The sequence below is a fragment of the Rhipicephalus microplus genome, unplaced genomic scaffold (genome assembly GCF_043290135.1).
Source record: "Rhipicephalus microplus isolate Deutch F79 unplaced genomic scaffold, USDA_Rmic scaffold_21, whole genome shotgun sequence".
In the NCBI taxonomy this organism is placed as follows: Eukaryota; Metazoa; Arthropoda; class Arachnida; order Ixodida; family Ixodidae; genus Rhipicephalus; species Rhipicephalus microplus.
Window position 1 is genome coordinate 6,323,185 of NW_027464594.1, and position 13,528 is coordinate 6,336,712.

Sequence of the window (13,528 nt, forward strand, 5' to 3'; positions counted from 1 at the left end):
GGTATATAGCGTGCGCGAATTGGAGACTTGATGACAGCAGATAAAAGAAAATACTTCCGACACCGGGAATCGAACCCGGGCCTCCTGGGTGAGAGCCAGGTATCCTAGACACTAGACCATGCTGGAGAGAAGAGAGGGAAGGAGCGATCGCTTACCGATTCGGCCAACAGGGTAAAACTATTGAAGTTACATTGCGTGCGCAAATTTGAGACTTGATGACAGCGGGTAAAAGAAAGTACTTGCGACACCGGCAATCGAACCCGGGCCTCCTTGGTGAAAGCCAGGTATCCTAGCCACTAAACCATGCCAGAGAACAGAGAGGGAAGGAGCGATCGCTTAGTCATTCGGCAAACAAGGTAAAAGTATTGAAGTTATATAGCGTGCGCAAATTGTAGACTTGAAGATAGCCGATAAAGATACTTCCGACACCGGGAATCAAACCCAGGCCTCTTGGGTGACAGCCAGATATCCTAGCCACTAAACCACGCCGAGAACGGAGAGGGACGGAGCGATTGCTTAGCCATTCGGCCAAACGGGTAAAACTATTCAAGTTACATAGCGTGCGCGAATAGGAGACTTTAGGATAGCAGATAAAGGAAAATACTTCCGACACCGGGAATCGGACCCGGGCCTCCTGAGTGAGAGCCAGGTATCCTAGCCACTAGACCATGCAGGAGAACAGAGAGGGAAGGAGCGATCGCTTAGCCATTCGGCCATTACGGTATAAGGTATATAGGGTGCACATTTTGGAGACTTGATGACAGCAGATAAAAGAAAATACTTCCGACACCGGGAATCGAACCCGGGCCTCCTGGGTGAGAGCCAGGTATCTTAGCCACTAGACCATGCAGGAGAACAGAGAGGGAAATAGCGATCGCTTAGCCATTTGGCCGACAGGGTAAAACTATTGAAGTTACATAGCGTGCGCAAATTGGAGACTTGATAGCAGATACAAAAATTACTTCCGACACTGGGAATCAAGCCCGGGTCTCCTGGGTGAGAGCCAGGTATCCTAGGCACTAGACCATGCCGGAGAACGGAGAGGGACGGAGCGATCGCTTAGCCATTCGGCCAACACGGTATAAGGTATATAGGGTGCACAAATTGGAGACTTGATGACAGCAGATAAAAGAAAATACTTCCGACACCGGGAATCGAACCCGGGCCTCCTGTGTGAGAGCCAGGTATCCTAGCCACTAGACCATGCCGGAGAACCGAGAGGGAAGGAGCGATCGCTTAGCGATTCGGCCTACAGGGTAAAAGTATTGAATTGACATAGCGTGTGAAAATTGGAGACTTGATGATAGCAGATCAAAGAAAATACTTCCGACACCGGGAATCGAACCCGGGTCTCCTGGCTGAGAGCTAGGTATCCTATCCACTAGACCATGCTGGAAAACGGAGAGGGACAGAGCCATTCCTTAGCCCTTCAGCCAACAGTGTAAATGTATTGAAGTTACATAGCGTGCGCAAATTGGAGACTTGATAATAGCAGATAAAAGAAAATACTTCCGACACCGGGAATTGAACCCGGGCCTCCTGGGTTAGATCCAGGTATCCTAGCCACTAGACCATGCAGGAGAACGGAGAGGGACGAAGCGATCGCTTCGCCATTCGGCCAACAGGGTGAAAGTTTTGAAGTTACATAGCGTGCGCAAATTGGAGACTTGATGATAGCAGATCAAAGAAAATACTTCCGACACCGGGAATCGAACCCGGGCCTCCTGTGTGAGAGCCAGGTATCTTAGCCACTAGACAATGCAGGAGAACAGAGAGGGAAATAGCGATCGCTTAGCCATTTGGCCGACAGGGTAAAACTATTGAAGTTACATAGCGTGCGCAAATTGGAGACTTGATGATAGCAGATACAAAAAATACTTCCGACACTGGGAATCAAGCCCGGGCTTCCTGGGTGAGAGCCAGGTATCCTAGCCACTAGACCATGCCAGATAACGGAGAGGGACGGAGCGATCGCTTAGCCATTCGGCCAACACGGTATAAGGTATATAGGGTGCACAAATTGGAGACTTGATGACAGCAGATAAAAGAAAATACTTCCGACACCGGGAATCGAACCCGGGCCTCCTGAGTGAGAGCCAGGTATCCTAGCCACTAGACCATGCCGGAGAACCGAGAGGGAAGGAGCGATCGCTTAGCGATTCGGCCTACAGGGTAAAAGTATTGAATTGACACAGCGTGCGCAAATTGGAGACTTTGTGATAGCAGATAAAAGAAAAAACTTCCGACACCGGGAATCGAACCCAGGTCTCCTGGGTGAGAGCTAGGTATCCTATCCACTAGACCATACTGGAGAATGGAGAGGGACAGAGTGATCCCTTAGCCATTCAGCCAACAGTGTAAATGTATTGAAGTTACATAGCGTGCGCAAATTGGAGACTTGATGATAGCAGATAAAAGAAAATACTTCCGACACCAGGAATCGAACCCGGGCCTCCTGGGTGAGAGCCAGGTATCCTAGCCACTAGACCATGCCGGAGAACGGAGAGAGACGGAGCGATCGCTTAGCCATTCGGCCAACACGGTATAAGGTATATAGGGTGCACAAATTGGAGACTTGATGACAGCAGATAAAAGAATATACTTCCGACACCGGGAATCGAACCCGGGAATCCTGTGTGAGAGCCAGGTATCTTAGCCACTAGACCATGCAGGAGAACAGAGAGGGAAATAGCGATCGCTTAGCCATTTGGCCGACAGGGTAAAACTATTGAAGTTACATAGCGTGCGCAAATTGGAGACTTGATGATAGCAGATAAAAGAAAACGCTTCTGACACCGGGAATCGTACCCGGGCCTTCTGGGTGAGAGCCAGGTATGTTAGCCACTAGACTATGCTGGAGATCGGAGAGGGATGGAGCGATCGCTTAACGATTCGGCCAACAGGGTAAAACTATTGAAGATACATTGCGTGCGCAAATTGAGACTTGATGACAGCGGATAAAAGAAAATACTTCCGACACCGGGAATTGAACCCGGGCCTCCTGGGTTAGATACAGGTATCCTAGCCACTAGACCATGCAGGAGAACGGAGTGGGACGAAGCGATCGCTTAGCCATTCGGCCAACAGGGTGAAAGTATTGAAGCTACATAGCGTGCGCAAATTGGAGACTTGATGATAGCAGATAAAAGAAAATACTTCCGTCACCGGGAATCGAACCCGGGCCTCCTGGGTGAGAGCAGGGTATCCTAGCCACTAGACCATGCCGGAAAACGGAGAGGGACGGAGCGATCGCTTAGCCATTCGGCCAACACGGTATAAGGTATATAGGGGGCACAAACTGGAGACTTGATGACAGCAGATAAAAGAAAATACTTCCGACACCGGGAATCGAACCCGGGCCTCCTGTGTGAAAGCCAGGTATCTTAGCCACTAGACCATGCAGGAGAACAGAGAGGGAAATAGCGATCGCTTAGCCATTTGGCCGACAGGGTAAAACTATTGAAGTTACATAGCGTGCGCAAATTGGAGACTTGATGATAACAGATACAAAAAATACTTCTGACACTGGGAATCAAGCCCAGCCCTCCGGTGTGAGAGCCAGGTATCCTAGACACTAGACCATGCCGGAGAACGAAGAGGGACGGAGCGATCGCTTAGCCATTCGGCCAACACGGTAAAAGTATTGAAGGTATATAGCGTGCGCGAATTAGAGACTTGATGACAGCAGATAAAAGAAAATACTTCCGACACCGGGAATCGAACCCGGGCGTCCTGGGTGAAAGCCAGGTATCCTAGCCACTAGACCATGCCGGAGAGCAGAGAGGGAAGGGGCGATCGCTTAGTCATTCGGCAAACAAGGTAAAAGTATTGAAGTTATATAGCGTGCGCAATTTGTAGACTTGAAGATAGCCGATAAAAATACTTCCGACACCGGGAATCGAACCCAGGCCTCTTGGGTGAGAGCCAGATATCCTAGCCACTAAACCACGCCGAGAACAGAGAGGGACGGAGCGATTGCTTAGCCATTCGGCCAACAGGGTAAAACTATTGAAGTTACATAGCGTGCGCGAATAGGAGACTTTATGATAGCAGATAAAAGAAAATACTTCCGACACCGGGAAACAAACTCGGGCCTCCTGGGTGAGAGCCAGGTATGTTAGTCACTAGACCATGCTGGAGATCGGAGAGGGATGGAGCGATCGCTTAGCGATTCGGCCAACAGGGTAAAACTATTGAAGATACATTGCGTGCGCAAATTGAGACTTGATGACAGCCGATAAAAGAAAATACTTCCGACACCGGGAATTGAACCCGGGCCTCCTGGGTTAGATCCAGGTATCCTAGCCACTAGACCATGCAGGAGAACGGAGAGGGACAAAGCGATCGCTTCGCCATTCGGCCAACAGGGTGAAAGTATTGAAGTTACATAGCGTGCGCAAATTGGAGACTTGATGATAGCAGATAAAAGAAAATACTTCCGACACCGGGAATCGAACCCGGGCCTCCTGGGTGAGAGCCAGGTATCTTAGCCACTAGACCATGCAGGAGAACAGAGAGGGAAGGAGCGATCGCTTAGCCATTCGGCCAACACGGTATAAGGTATATAGGGTGCACAAATTGGAGACTTGATGACAGCAGATAAAAGAAAATACTTCCGACACCAGGAATCGAACCCGGGCATCCTGGGTGAGAGCCAGGTATCTTAGCCACTAGACCATGCAGGAGAACAGAGAGGGAAATAGCGATCGCTTAGCCATTTGGCCGACAGGGTAAAACTATTGAAGTTACATAGCGTGCGCAAATTGGAGACTTGATAGCAGATACAAAAATTACTTCCGACACTGCGAATCAAGCCCGGGTCTCCTGGGTGAGAGCCAGGTATCCTAGGCACTAGACCATGCCGGAGAACGGAGAGGGACGGAGCGATCGCTTAGCCATTCGGCCAACACGGTATAAGGTATATAGGGTGCACAAATTGGAGACTTGATGACAGCAGATAAAAGAAAATACTTCCGACACCGGGAATCGAACCCGGGCCTCCTGTGTGAGAGCCAGGTATCCTAGCCACTAGACCATGCCGGAGAACCGAGAGGGAAGGAGCGATCGCTTTGCGATTCGGCCTACAGGGTAAAAGTATTGAATTGACATAGCGTGTGCAAATTGGAGACTTGATGATAGCAGATCAAAGAAAATACTTCCGACACCGGGAATCGAACCCGGGTCTCCTGGCTGAGAGCTAGGTATCCTATCCACTAGACCATGCTGGAAAACGGAGAGGGACAGAGCCATTCCTTAGCCCTTCAGCCAACAGTGTAAATGTATTGAAGTTACATAGCGTGCGCAAATTGGAGACTTGATAATAGCAGATAAAAGAAAATACTTCCGACACCGGGAATCGCACACGGGCCTCCTGTGTGAGAGCCAGGTATCTTAGCCACTAGACCATGCCAGAGAACGGAGAGGGACGGAGCGATCGCTTAGCCATTCGGCCAACACGGTAAAAGTATTGAAGGTATATAGCGTGCGCGAATTGGAGACTTGATGACAGCAGATAAAAGAAAATACTTCCGACACCGGGAATCGAACCCGGGCCTCCTGGGTGAGAGCCAGGTATCCTAGACACTAGACCATGCTGGAGAGCAGAGAGGGAAGGAGCGATCGCTTACCGATTCGGCCAACAGGGTAAAACTATTGAAGTTACATTGCGTGCGCAAATTTGAGACTTGATGACAGCGGGTAAAAGAAAGTACTTGCGACACCGGCAATCGAACCCGGGCCTCCTTGGTGAAAGCCAGGTATCCTAGCCACTAAACCATGCCAGAGAACAGAGAGGGAAGGAGCGATCGCTTAGTCATTCGGCAAACAAGGTAAAAGTATTGAAGTTATATAGCGTGCGCAAATTGTAGACTTGAAGATAGCCGATAAAGATACTTCCGACACCGGGAATCAAACCCAGGCCTCTTGGGTGACAGCCAGATATCCTAGCCACTAAACCACGCCGAGAACGGAGAGGGACGGAGCGATTGCTTAGCCATTCGGCCAAACGGGTAAAACTATTCAAGTTACATAGCGTGCGCGAATAGGAGACTTTAGGATAGCAGATAAAGGAAAATACTTCCGACACCGGGAATCGGACCCGGGCCTCCTGAGTGAGAGCCAGGTATCCTAGCCACTAGACCATGCTGGAGAACGGAGAGGGACAGAGCGATCCCTTAGCCATTCAGCCAACAGTGTAAATGTATTGAAGTTATAGAGCGTGCGCAAATTGGAGACTTGATGATAGCAGATAAAAGAAAACACTTCTGACACTGGGAATCAAGCCCAGCCCTCCGGGGTGAGAGCCAGGTATTCTAGACACTAGACCATGCCGGAGAACGAAGAGGGACGGAGCGATCGCTTAGCCATTCGGCCAACACGGTAAAAGTATTGAAGGTATATAGCGTGCGCGAATTGGAGACTTGATGACAGCAGATAAAAGAAAATACTTCCGACACCGGGAATCGAACCCGGGCCTCCTGGGTGAGAGCCAGGTATCCTAGCCACTAGATCATGCCGGAGAGCAGAGAGGGAAGGGGCGATCGCTTAGCGATTCGGCCAACAGGGTAAAACTATTGAAGTTACATTGCGTGCGCAAATTTGAGACTTGATGTCAGCGGGTAAAAGAAAGTACTTCCGACACCGGGAATCGAACCCGGGCCTCCTGGGTGAAAGCCAGGTATCCTAGCCACTAGACCATGCCGGAGAACAGAGAGGGAAGGAACGATCGCTTAGTTATTAGGCAAACAGGGTAAAAGTATTGAAGTTATATAGCGTGCGCAATTTGTAGACTTGAAGATAGCCGATAAATATACTTCCGACACCGGGAATTGAACCCAGGCCTCTTGGGTGAGAGCCAGATATCCTAGCCACTAAACCACGCCGAGAACGGAGAGGGACGGAGCGATTGCTTAGCCATTCGGCCAACAGGGTAAAACTATTGAAGTTACATAGCGTGCGCGAATAGGAGACTTTATGATAGCAGATAAAAAAATATTTCCGACGCCGGGAATTGCACCCCGGCCTCCAGGGTGAGAGCCAGATATCCTAGCCACTAGACCATGCCAGAGATAAGAGAGGGACGGAGTGATCGCTTAGTGATTCGGCCAACAGGGTAAAAGTATTGAAGTTACATAGCGTGCGCAAATGGCAGACTTGATGATAGCAGATAAAAGAAAACACTTCTGACAACGGGAATCGTACCCGGGCCTTCTGTGTGAGAGCCAGGTATCCAAGCCACTAGACCATGCCAGAGAGGGTGGAGCGATCACTTAGTCATTCGGCCAACAAGGAAAAAGTATTGAAGTTACATAGCGTGCGCGAATTGGAGACTTGATGATAGCAGATAAAAGAAAATACTTCCGACACCGGGAAACAAACTCGGGCCTCCTGGGTGAGAGCCAGGTATCCTATCCACTAGACCATGCTGGAGAACGGAGAGGGACAGAGCGATCCCTTAGCCCTTCAGCCAACAGTGTAAATGTATTGAAGTTACATAGCGTGCGCAAATTGGAGACTTGATGATAGCAGATAAAAGAAAATACTTCCGACACCGACAATCGAACCCGGGCCTCCTGGGTGAGAGCCAGGTATCCTAGCCACTAGACCATGCCCGAAAACGGCGAGGGACGGAGCGATCGCTTAGCCATTCGGCCAACACGGTATAAGGTATATAGGGGGCACAAATTGGAGACTTGATGACAGCAGATAAAAGAAAATACTTCCGGCACCGGGAATCGAACCCGGGCCTCCTGTGTGAGAGCCAGGTATCTTAGCCACTAGACCATGCAGGAGAACAGAGAGGGAAATAGCGATCGCTTAGTGATTCGGCCTACAGGGTAAAAGTATTGAATTGACACAGCATGCGCAAATTGGAGACGTGATGATAGCAGATAAAAGAAAATACTTCCGACACCGGGAATCGAACCCGGGTCTCCTGGGTGAGAGCTAGGTATCCTATCCACTAGACCATGCTGGAGAACGGAGAGGGACAGAGCGATCCCTTAGCCATTCAGCCAACAGTGTAAATGTATTGAAGTTATAGAGCGTGCGCAAATTGGAGACTTGATGATAGCAGATAAAAGAAAATACTTCCGGCACCGGGAATCGAACCCGGGCCTCCTGTGTGAGAGCCAGGTATCTTAGCCACTAGACCATGCAGGAGAACAGAGAGGGAAATAGCGATCGCTTAGCCATTTGGCCGACAGGGTAAAACTATTGAAGTTACATAGCGTGCGCAAATTGGAGACTTGATGACAGCAGATAAAAGAAAATACTTCCGACACCGGGAATCGAACCCGGGCCTCCTGGGTGAGAGCCAGGTATCCTAGCCACTAGACCATGCCGGAGAGCAGAGAGGGAAGGAGCGATCGCTTAGGGATTCGGCCAACAGCGTAAAACTATTGAAGTTACATTGCGTGCGCAAATTTGAGACTTGACGACAGCGGGTAAAAGAAAGTACTTCCGGCACCAGGAATCGAACCCGGGCCTCCTTGGTGAACGCCAGGTATCCTAGCCACTAGACCATGCCGGAGAACAGAGAGGGACGGAGCGATTGCTTAGCCATTCGGCCAACAGGGTAAAACTATTGAAGTTACATAGCGTGCGCAAATAGGAGACTTTATGATAGCCGATAAAAGAAAATACTTCCGACACCGGGAAACAAACTCGGGCCTTCTGGGTGAGAGCCTGGTATGTTAGTCACTAGACCATGCTGGAGAGAAGAGAGGGAAGGAGCGATCGCTTACCGATTCGGCCAACAGGGTAAAACTATTGAAGTTACATTGCGTGCGCAAATTTGAGACTTGATGACAGCGGGTAAAAGAAAGTACTTGCGACACCGGCAATCGAACCCGGGCCTCCTTGGTGAAAGCCAGGTATCCTAGCCACTAAACCATGCCAGAGAACAGAGAGGGAAGGAGCGATCGCTTAGTCATTCGGCAAACAAGGTAAAAGTATTGAAGTTATATAGCGTGCGCAAATTGTAGACTTGAAGATAGCCGATAAAGATACTTCCGACACCGGGAATCAAACCCAGGCCTCTTGGGTGACAGCCAGATATCCTAGCCACTAAACCACGCCGAGAACGGAGAGGGACGGAGCGATTGCTTAGCCATTCGGCCAAACGGGTAAAACTATTCAAGTTACATAGCGTGCGCGAATAGGAGACTTTAGGATAGCAGATAAAGGAAAATACTTCCGACACCGGGAATCGGACCCGGGCCTCCTGAGTGAGAGCCAGGTATCCTAGCCACTAGACCATGCAGGAGAACAGAGAGGGAAGGAGCGATCGCTTAGCCATTCGGCCATTACGGTATAAGGTATATAGGGTGCACAAATTGGAGACTTGATGACAGCAGATAAAAGAAAATACTTCCGACACCGGGAATCGAACCCGGGCCTCCTGGGTGAGAGCCAGGTATCTTAGCCACTAGACCATGCAGGAGAACAGAGAGGGAAATAGCGATCGCTTAGCCATTTGGCCGACAGGGTAAAACTATTGAAGTTACATAGCGTGCGCAAATTGGAGACTTGATGATAGCAGATACAAAAAATACTTCCGACACTGGGAATCAAGCCCGGGCTTCCTGGGTGAGAGCCAGGTATCCTAGCCACTAGACCATGCCAGATAACGGAGAGGGACGGAGCGATCGCTTAGCCATTCGGCCAACACGGTATAAGGTATATAGGGTGCACAAATTGGAGACTTGATGACAGCAGATAAAAGAAAATACTTCCGACACCGGGAATCGAACCCGGGCCTCCTGAGTGAGAGCCAGGTATCCTAGCCACTAGACCATGCCGGAGAACCGAGAGGGAAGGAGCGATCGCTTAGCGATTCGGCCTACAGGGTAAAAGTATTGAATTGACACAGCGTGCGCAAATTGGAGACTTGGTGATAGCAGATAAAAGAAAAAACTTCCGACACCGGGAATCGAACCCAGGTCTCCTGGGTGAGAGCTAGGTATCCTATCCACTAGACCATACTGGAGAATGGAGAGGGACAGAGTGATCCCTTAGCCATTCAGCCAACAGTGTAAATGTATTGAAGTTACATAGCGTGCGCAAATTGGAGACTTGATGATAGCAGATAAAAGAAAATACTTCCGACACCAGGAATCGAACCCGGGCCTCCTGGGTGAGAGCCAGGTATCCTAGCCACTAGACCATGCCGGAGAACGGAGAGAGACGGAGCGATCGCTTAGCCATTCGGCCAACACGGTATAAGGTATATAGGGTGCACAAATTGGAGACTTGATGACAGCAGATAAAAGAATATACTACCGACACCGGGAATCGAACCCGGGAATCCTGTGTGAGAGCCAGGTATCTTAGCCACTAGACCATGCAGGAGAACAGAGAGGGAAATAGCGATCGCTTAGCCATTTGGCCGACAGGGTAAAACTATTGAAGTTACATAGCGTGCGCAAATTGGAGACTTGATGATAGCAGATAAAAGAAAACGCTTCTGACACCGGGAATCGTACCCGGGCCTTCTGGGTGAGAGCCAGGTATGTTAGCCACTAGACTATGCTGGAGATCGGAGAGGGATGGAGCGATCGCTTAACGATTCGGCCAACAGGGTAAAACTATTGAAGATACATTGCGTGCGCAAATTGAGACTTGATGACAGCGGATAAAAGAAAATACTTCCGACACCGGGAATTGAACCCGGGCCTCCTGGGTTAGATACAGGTATCCTAGCCACTAGACCATGCAGGAGAACGGAGTGGGACGAAGCGATCGCTTAGCCATTCGGCCAACAGGGTGAAAGTATTGAAGCTACATAGCGTGCGCAAATTGGAGACTTGATGATAGCAGATAAAAGAAAATACTTCCGTCACCGGGAATCGAACCCGGGCCTCCTGGGTGAGAGCAGGGTATCCTAGCCACTAGACCATGCCGGAAAACGGAGAGGGACGGAGCGATCGCTTAGCCATTCGGCCAACACGGTATAAGGTATATAGGGGGCACAAACTGGAGACTTGATGACAGCAGATAAAAGAAAATACTTCCGACACCGGGAATCGAACCCGGGCCTCCTGTGTGAAAGCCAGGTATCTTAGCCACTAGACCATGCAGGAGAACAGAGAGGGAAATAGCGATCGCTTAGCCATTTGGCCGACAGGGTAAAACTATTGAAGTTACATAGCGTGCGCAAATTGGAGACTTGATGATAACAGATACAAAAAATACTTCTGACACTGGGAATCAAGCCCAGCCCTCCGGTGTGAGAGCCAGGTATCCTAGACACTAGACCATGCCGGAGAACGAAGAGGGACGGAGCGATCGCTTAGCCATTCGGCCAACACGGTAAAAGTATTGAAGGTATATAGCGTGCGCGAATTAGAGACTTGATGACAGCAGATAAAAGAAAATACTTCCGACACCGGGAATCGAACCCGGGCGTCCTGGGTGAAAGCCAGGTATCCTAGCCACTAGACCATGCCGGAGAGCAGAGAGGGAAGGGGCGATCGCTTAGTCATTCGGCAAACAAGGTAAAAGTATTGAAGTTATATAGCGTGCGCAATTTGTAGACTTGAAGATAGCCGATAAAAATACTTCCGACACCGGGAATCGAACCCAGGCCTCTTGGGTGAGAGCCAGATATCCTAGCCACTAAACCACGCCGAGAACAGAGAGGGACGGAGCGATTGCTTAGCCATTCGGCCAACAGGGTAAAACTATTGAAGTTACATAGCGTGCGCGAATAGGAGACTTTATGATAGCAGATAAAAGAAAATACTTCCGACACCGGGAAACAAACTCGGGCCTCCTGGGTGAGAGCCAGGTATGTTAGTCACTAGACCATGCTGGAGATCGGAGAGGGATGGAGCGATCGCTTAGCGATTCGGCCAACAGGGTAAAACTATTGAAGATACATTGCGTGCGCAAATTGAGACTTGATGACAGCCGATAAAAGAAAATACTTCCGACACCGGGAATTGAACCCGGGCCTCCTGGGTTAGATCCAGGTATCCTAGCCACTAGACCATGCAGGAGAACGGAGAGGGACAAAGCGATCGCTTCGCCATTCGGCCAACAGGGTGAAAGTATTGAAGTTACATAGCGTGCGCAAATTGGAGACTTGATGATAGCAGATAAAAGAAAATACTTCCGACACCGGGAATCGAACCCGGGCCTCCTGGGTGAGAGCCAGGTATCTTAGCCACTAGACCATGCAGGAGAACAGAGAGGGAAGGAGCGATCGCTTAGCCATTCGGCCAACACGGTATAAGGTATATAGGGTGCACAAATTGGAGACTTGATGACAGCAGATAAAAGAAAATACTTCCGACACCGGGAATCGAACCCGGGCCTCCTGGGTGAGAGCCAGGTATCTTAGCCACTAGACCATGCAGGAGAACAGAGAGGGAAATAGCGATCGCTTAGCCATTTGGCCGACAGGGTAAAACTATTGAAGTTACATAGCGTGCGCAAATTGGAGACTTGATAGCAGATACAAAAATTACTTCCGACACTGGGAATCAAGCCCGGGTCTCCTGGGTGAGAGCCAGGTATCCTAGGCACTAGACCATGCCGGAGAACGGAGAGGGACGGAGCGATCGCTTAGCCATTCGGCCAACACGGTATAAGGTATATAGGGTGCACAAATTGGAGACTTGATGACAGCAGATAAAAGAAAATACTTCCGACACCGGGAATCGAACCCGGGCCTCCTGTGTGAGAGCCAGGTATCCTAGCCACTAGACCATGCCGGAGAACCGAGAGGGAAGGAGCGATCGCTTTGCGATTCGGCCTACAGGGTAAAAGTATTGAATTGACATAGCGTGTGCAAATTGGAGACTTGATGATAGCAGATCAAAGAAAATACTTCCGACACCGGGAATCGAACCCGGGTCTCCTGGCTGAGAGCTAGGTATCCTATCCACTAGACCATGCTGGAAAACGGAGAGGGACAGAGCCATTCCTTAGCCCTTCAGCCAACAGTGTAAATGTATTGAAGTTACATAGCGTGCGCAAATTGGAGACTTGATAATAGCAGATAAAAGAAAATACTTCCGACACCGGGAATCGCACACGGGCCTCCTGTGTGAGAGCCAGGTATCTTAGCCACTAGACCATGCCAGAGAACGGAGAGGGACGGAGCGATCGCTTAGCCATTCGGCCAACACGGTAAAAGTATTGAAGGTATATAGCGTGCGCGAATTGGAGACTTGATGACAGCAGATAAAAGAAAATACTTCCGACACCGGGAATCGAACCCGGGCCTCCTGGGTGAGAGCCAGGTATCCTAGACACTAGACCATGCTGGAGAGCAGAGAGGGAAGGAGCGATCGCTTACCGATTCGGCCAACAGGGTAAAACTATTGAAGTTACATTGCGTGCGCAAATTTGAGACTTGATGACAGCGGGTAAAAGAAAGTACTTGCGACACCGGCAATCGAACCCGGGCCTCCTTGGTGAAAGCCAGGTATCCTAGCCACTAAACCATGCCAGAGAACAGAGAGGGAAGGAGCGATCGCTTAGTCATTCGGCAAACAAGGTAAAAGTATTGAAGTTATATAGC

The 13,528-nt window shown here is 49.8% G+C and overlaps 32 non-coding genes across 32 annotated transcripts; all 32 read right to left on the reverse strand.

Moving 5' to 3' along the window:
• Window positions 1-54: 54 nt before the first annotated feature.
• Window positions 55-126, reverse strand: TRNAE-CUC (transfer RNA glutamic acid (anticodon CUC)). The gene has a single exon. It is a non-coding gene; the product is annotated as a tRNA-Glu (tRNA).
• A 655-nt stretch (window positions 127-781) lies between these two features.
• TRNAE-CUC (transfer RNA glutamic acid (anticodon CUC)) lies at window positions 782-853 on the reverse strand. Its single transcript has one exon. It is a non-coding gene; the product is annotated as a tRNA-Glu (tRNA).
• Window positions 854-1,139: 286 nt separating this feature from the next.
• TRNAE-CUC (transfer RNA glutamic acid (anticodon CUC)) lies at window positions 1,140-1,211 on the reverse strand. The gene has a single exon. It is a non-coding gene; the product is annotated as a tRNA-Glu (tRNA).
• A 113-nt stretch (window positions 1,212-1,324) lies between these two features.
• On the reverse strand, window positions 1,325-1,396 carry TRNAE-CUC (transfer RNA glutamic acid (anticodon CUC)). Its single transcript has one exon. It is a non-coding gene; the product is annotated as a tRNA-Glu (tRNA).
• A 659-nt stretch (window positions 1,397-2,055) lies between these two features.
• Window positions 2,056-2,127, reverse strand: TRNAE-CUC (transfer RNA glutamic acid (anticodon CUC)). Its single transcript has one exon. It is a non-coding gene; the product is annotated as a tRNA-Glu (tRNA).
• A 113-nt stretch (window positions 2,128-2,240) lies between these two features.
• TRNAE-CUC (transfer RNA glutamic acid (anticodon CUC)) lies at window positions 2,241-2,312 on the reverse strand. Its single transcript has one exon. It is a non-coding gene; the product is annotated as a tRNA-Glu (tRNA).
• Window positions 2,313-2,425: 113 nt separating this feature from the next.
• TRNAE-CUC (transfer RNA glutamic acid (anticodon CUC)) lies at window positions 2,426-2,497 on the reverse strand. Its single transcript has one exon. It is a non-coding gene; the product is annotated as a tRNA-Glu (tRNA).
• Window positions 2,498-3,333: 836 nt separating this feature from the next.
• TRNAE-UUC (transfer RNA glutamic acid (anticodon UUC)) lies at window positions 3,334-3,405 on the reverse strand. Its single transcript has one exon. It is a non-coding gene; the product is annotated as a tRNA-Glu (tRNA).
• A 297-nt stretch (window positions 3,406-3,702) lies between these two features.
• TRNAE-UUC (transfer RNA glutamic acid (anticodon UUC)) lies at window positions 3,703-3,774 on the reverse strand. Its single transcript has one exon. It is a non-coding gene; the product is annotated as a tRNA-Glu (tRNA).
• Window positions 3,775-4,436: 662 nt separating this feature from the next.
• Window positions 4,437-4,508, reverse strand: TRNAE-CUC (transfer RNA glutamic acid (anticodon CUC)). The gene has a single exon. It is a non-coding gene; the product is annotated as a tRNA-Glu (tRNA).
• Window positions 4,509-4,613: 105 nt separating this feature from the next.
• Window positions 4,614-4,685, reverse strand: TRNAE-CUC (transfer RNA glutamic acid (anticodon CUC)). Its single transcript has one exon. It is a non-coding gene; the product is annotated as a tRNA-Glu (tRNA).
• A 286-nt stretch (window positions 4,686-4,971) lies between these two features.
• TRNAE-CUC (transfer RNA glutamic acid (anticodon CUC)) lies at window positions 4,972-5,043 on the reverse strand. Its single transcript has one exon. It is a non-coding gene; the product is annotated as a tRNA-Glu (tRNA).
• Window positions 5,044-5,156: 113 nt separating this feature from the next.
• Window positions 5,157-5,228, reverse strand: TRNAE-CUC (transfer RNA glutamic acid (anticodon CUC)). Its single transcript has one exon. It is a non-coding gene; the product is annotated as a tRNA-Glu (tRNA).
• Window positions 5,229-5,526: 298 nt separating this feature from the next.
• On the reverse strand, window positions 5,527-5,598 carry TRNAE-CUC (transfer RNA glutamic acid (anticodon CUC)). The gene has a single exon. It is a non-coding gene; the product is annotated as a tRNA-Glu (tRNA).
• A 478-nt stretch (window positions 5,599-6,076) lies between these two features.
• Window positions 6,077-6,148, reverse strand: TRNAE-CUC (transfer RNA glutamic acid (anticodon CUC)). The gene has a single exon. It is a non-coding gene; the product is annotated as a tRNA-Glu (tRNA).
• A 298-nt stretch (window positions 6,149-6,446) lies between these two features.
• Window positions 6,447-6,518, reverse strand: TRNAE-CUC (transfer RNA glutamic acid (anticodon CUC)). The gene has a single exon. It is a non-coding gene; the product is annotated as a tRNA-Glu (tRNA).
• Window positions 6,519-6,631: 113 nt separating this feature from the next.
• On the reverse strand, window positions 6,632-6,703 carry TRNAE-UUC (transfer RNA glutamic acid (anticodon UUC)). The gene has a single exon. It is a non-coding gene; the product is annotated as a tRNA-Glu (tRNA).
• Window positions 6,704-7,718: 1,015 nt separating this feature from the next.
• Window positions 7,719-7,790, reverse strand: TRNAE-CUC (transfer RNA glutamic acid (anticodon CUC)). Its single transcript has one exon. It is a non-coding gene; the product is annotated as a tRNA-Glu (tRNA).
• Window positions 7,791-7,903: 113 nt separating this feature from the next.
• On the reverse strand, window positions 7,904-7,975 carry TRNAE-CUC (transfer RNA glutamic acid (anticodon CUC)). Its single transcript has one exon. It is a non-coding gene; the product is annotated as a tRNA-Glu (tRNA).
• A 113-nt stretch (window positions 7,976-8,088) lies between these two features.
• Window positions 8,089-8,160, reverse strand: TRNAE-CUC (transfer RNA glutamic acid (anticodon CUC)). The gene has a single exon. It is a non-coding gene; the product is annotated as a tRNA-Glu (tRNA).
• A 113-nt stretch (window positions 8,161-8,273) lies between these two features.
• TRNAE-CUC (transfer RNA glutamic acid (anticodon CUC)) lies at window positions 8,274-8,345 on the reverse strand. The gene has a single exon. It is a non-coding gene; the product is annotated as a tRNA-Glu (tRNA).
• A 1,025-nt stretch (window positions 8,346-9,370) lies between these two features.
• Window positions 9,371-9,442, reverse strand: TRNAE-CUC (transfer RNA glutamic acid (anticodon CUC)). The gene has a single exon. It is a non-coding gene; the product is annotated as a tRNA-Glu (tRNA).
• Window positions 9,443-9,731: 289 nt separating this feature from the next.
• Window positions 9,732-9,803, reverse strand: TRNAE-CUC (transfer RNA glutamic acid (anticodon CUC)). The gene has a single exon. It is a non-coding gene; the product is annotated as a tRNA-Glu (tRNA).
• Window positions 9,804-9,916: 113 nt separating this feature from the next.
• On the reverse strand, window positions 9,917-9,988 carry TRNAE-CUC (transfer RNA glutamic acid (anticodon CUC)). Its single transcript has one exon. It is a non-coding gene; the product is annotated as a tRNA-Glu (tRNA).
• A 113-nt stretch (window positions 9,989-10,101) lies between these two features.
• Window positions 10,102-10,173, reverse strand: TRNAE-CUC (transfer RNA glutamic acid (anticodon CUC)). Its single transcript has one exon. It is a non-coding gene; the product is annotated as a tRNA-Glu (tRNA).
• An 836-nt stretch (window positions 10,174-11,009) lies between these two features.
• On the reverse strand, window positions 11,010-11,081 carry TRNAE-UUC (transfer RNA glutamic acid (anticodon UUC)). The gene has a single exon. It is a non-coding gene; the product is annotated as a tRNA-Glu (tRNA).
• A 297-nt stretch (window positions 11,082-11,378) lies between these two features.
• TRNAE-UUC (transfer RNA glutamic acid (anticodon UUC)) lies at window positions 11,379-11,450 on the reverse strand. Its single transcript has one exon. It is a non-coding gene; the product is annotated as a tRNA-Glu (tRNA).
• A 662-nt stretch (window positions 11,451-12,112) lies between these two features.
• On the reverse strand, window positions 12,113-12,184 carry TRNAE-CUC (transfer RNA glutamic acid (anticodon CUC)). Its single transcript has one exon. It is a non-coding gene; the product is annotated as a tRNA-Glu (tRNA).
• A 105-nt stretch (window positions 12,185-12,289) lies between these two features.
• Window positions 12,290-12,361, reverse strand: TRNAE-CUC (transfer RNA glutamic acid (anticodon CUC)). The gene has a single exon. It is a non-coding gene; the product is annotated as a tRNA-Glu (tRNA).
• Window positions 12,362-12,647: 286 nt separating this feature from the next.
• Window positions 12,648-12,719, reverse strand: TRNAE-CUC (transfer RNA glutamic acid (anticodon CUC)). Its single transcript has one exon. It is a non-coding gene; the product is annotated as a tRNA-Glu (tRNA).
• Window positions 12,720-12,832: 113 nt separating this feature from the next.
• Window positions 12,833-12,904, reverse strand: TRNAE-CUC (transfer RNA glutamic acid (anticodon CUC)). Its single transcript has one exon. It is a non-coding gene; the product is annotated as a tRNA-Glu (tRNA).
• A 298-nt stretch (window positions 12,905-13,202) lies between these two features.
• Window positions 13,203-13,274, reverse strand: TRNAE-CUC (transfer RNA glutamic acid (anticodon CUC)). Its single transcript has one exon. It is a non-coding gene; the product is annotated as a tRNA-Glu (tRNA).
• Window positions 13,275-13,528: the final 254 nt, after the last annotated feature.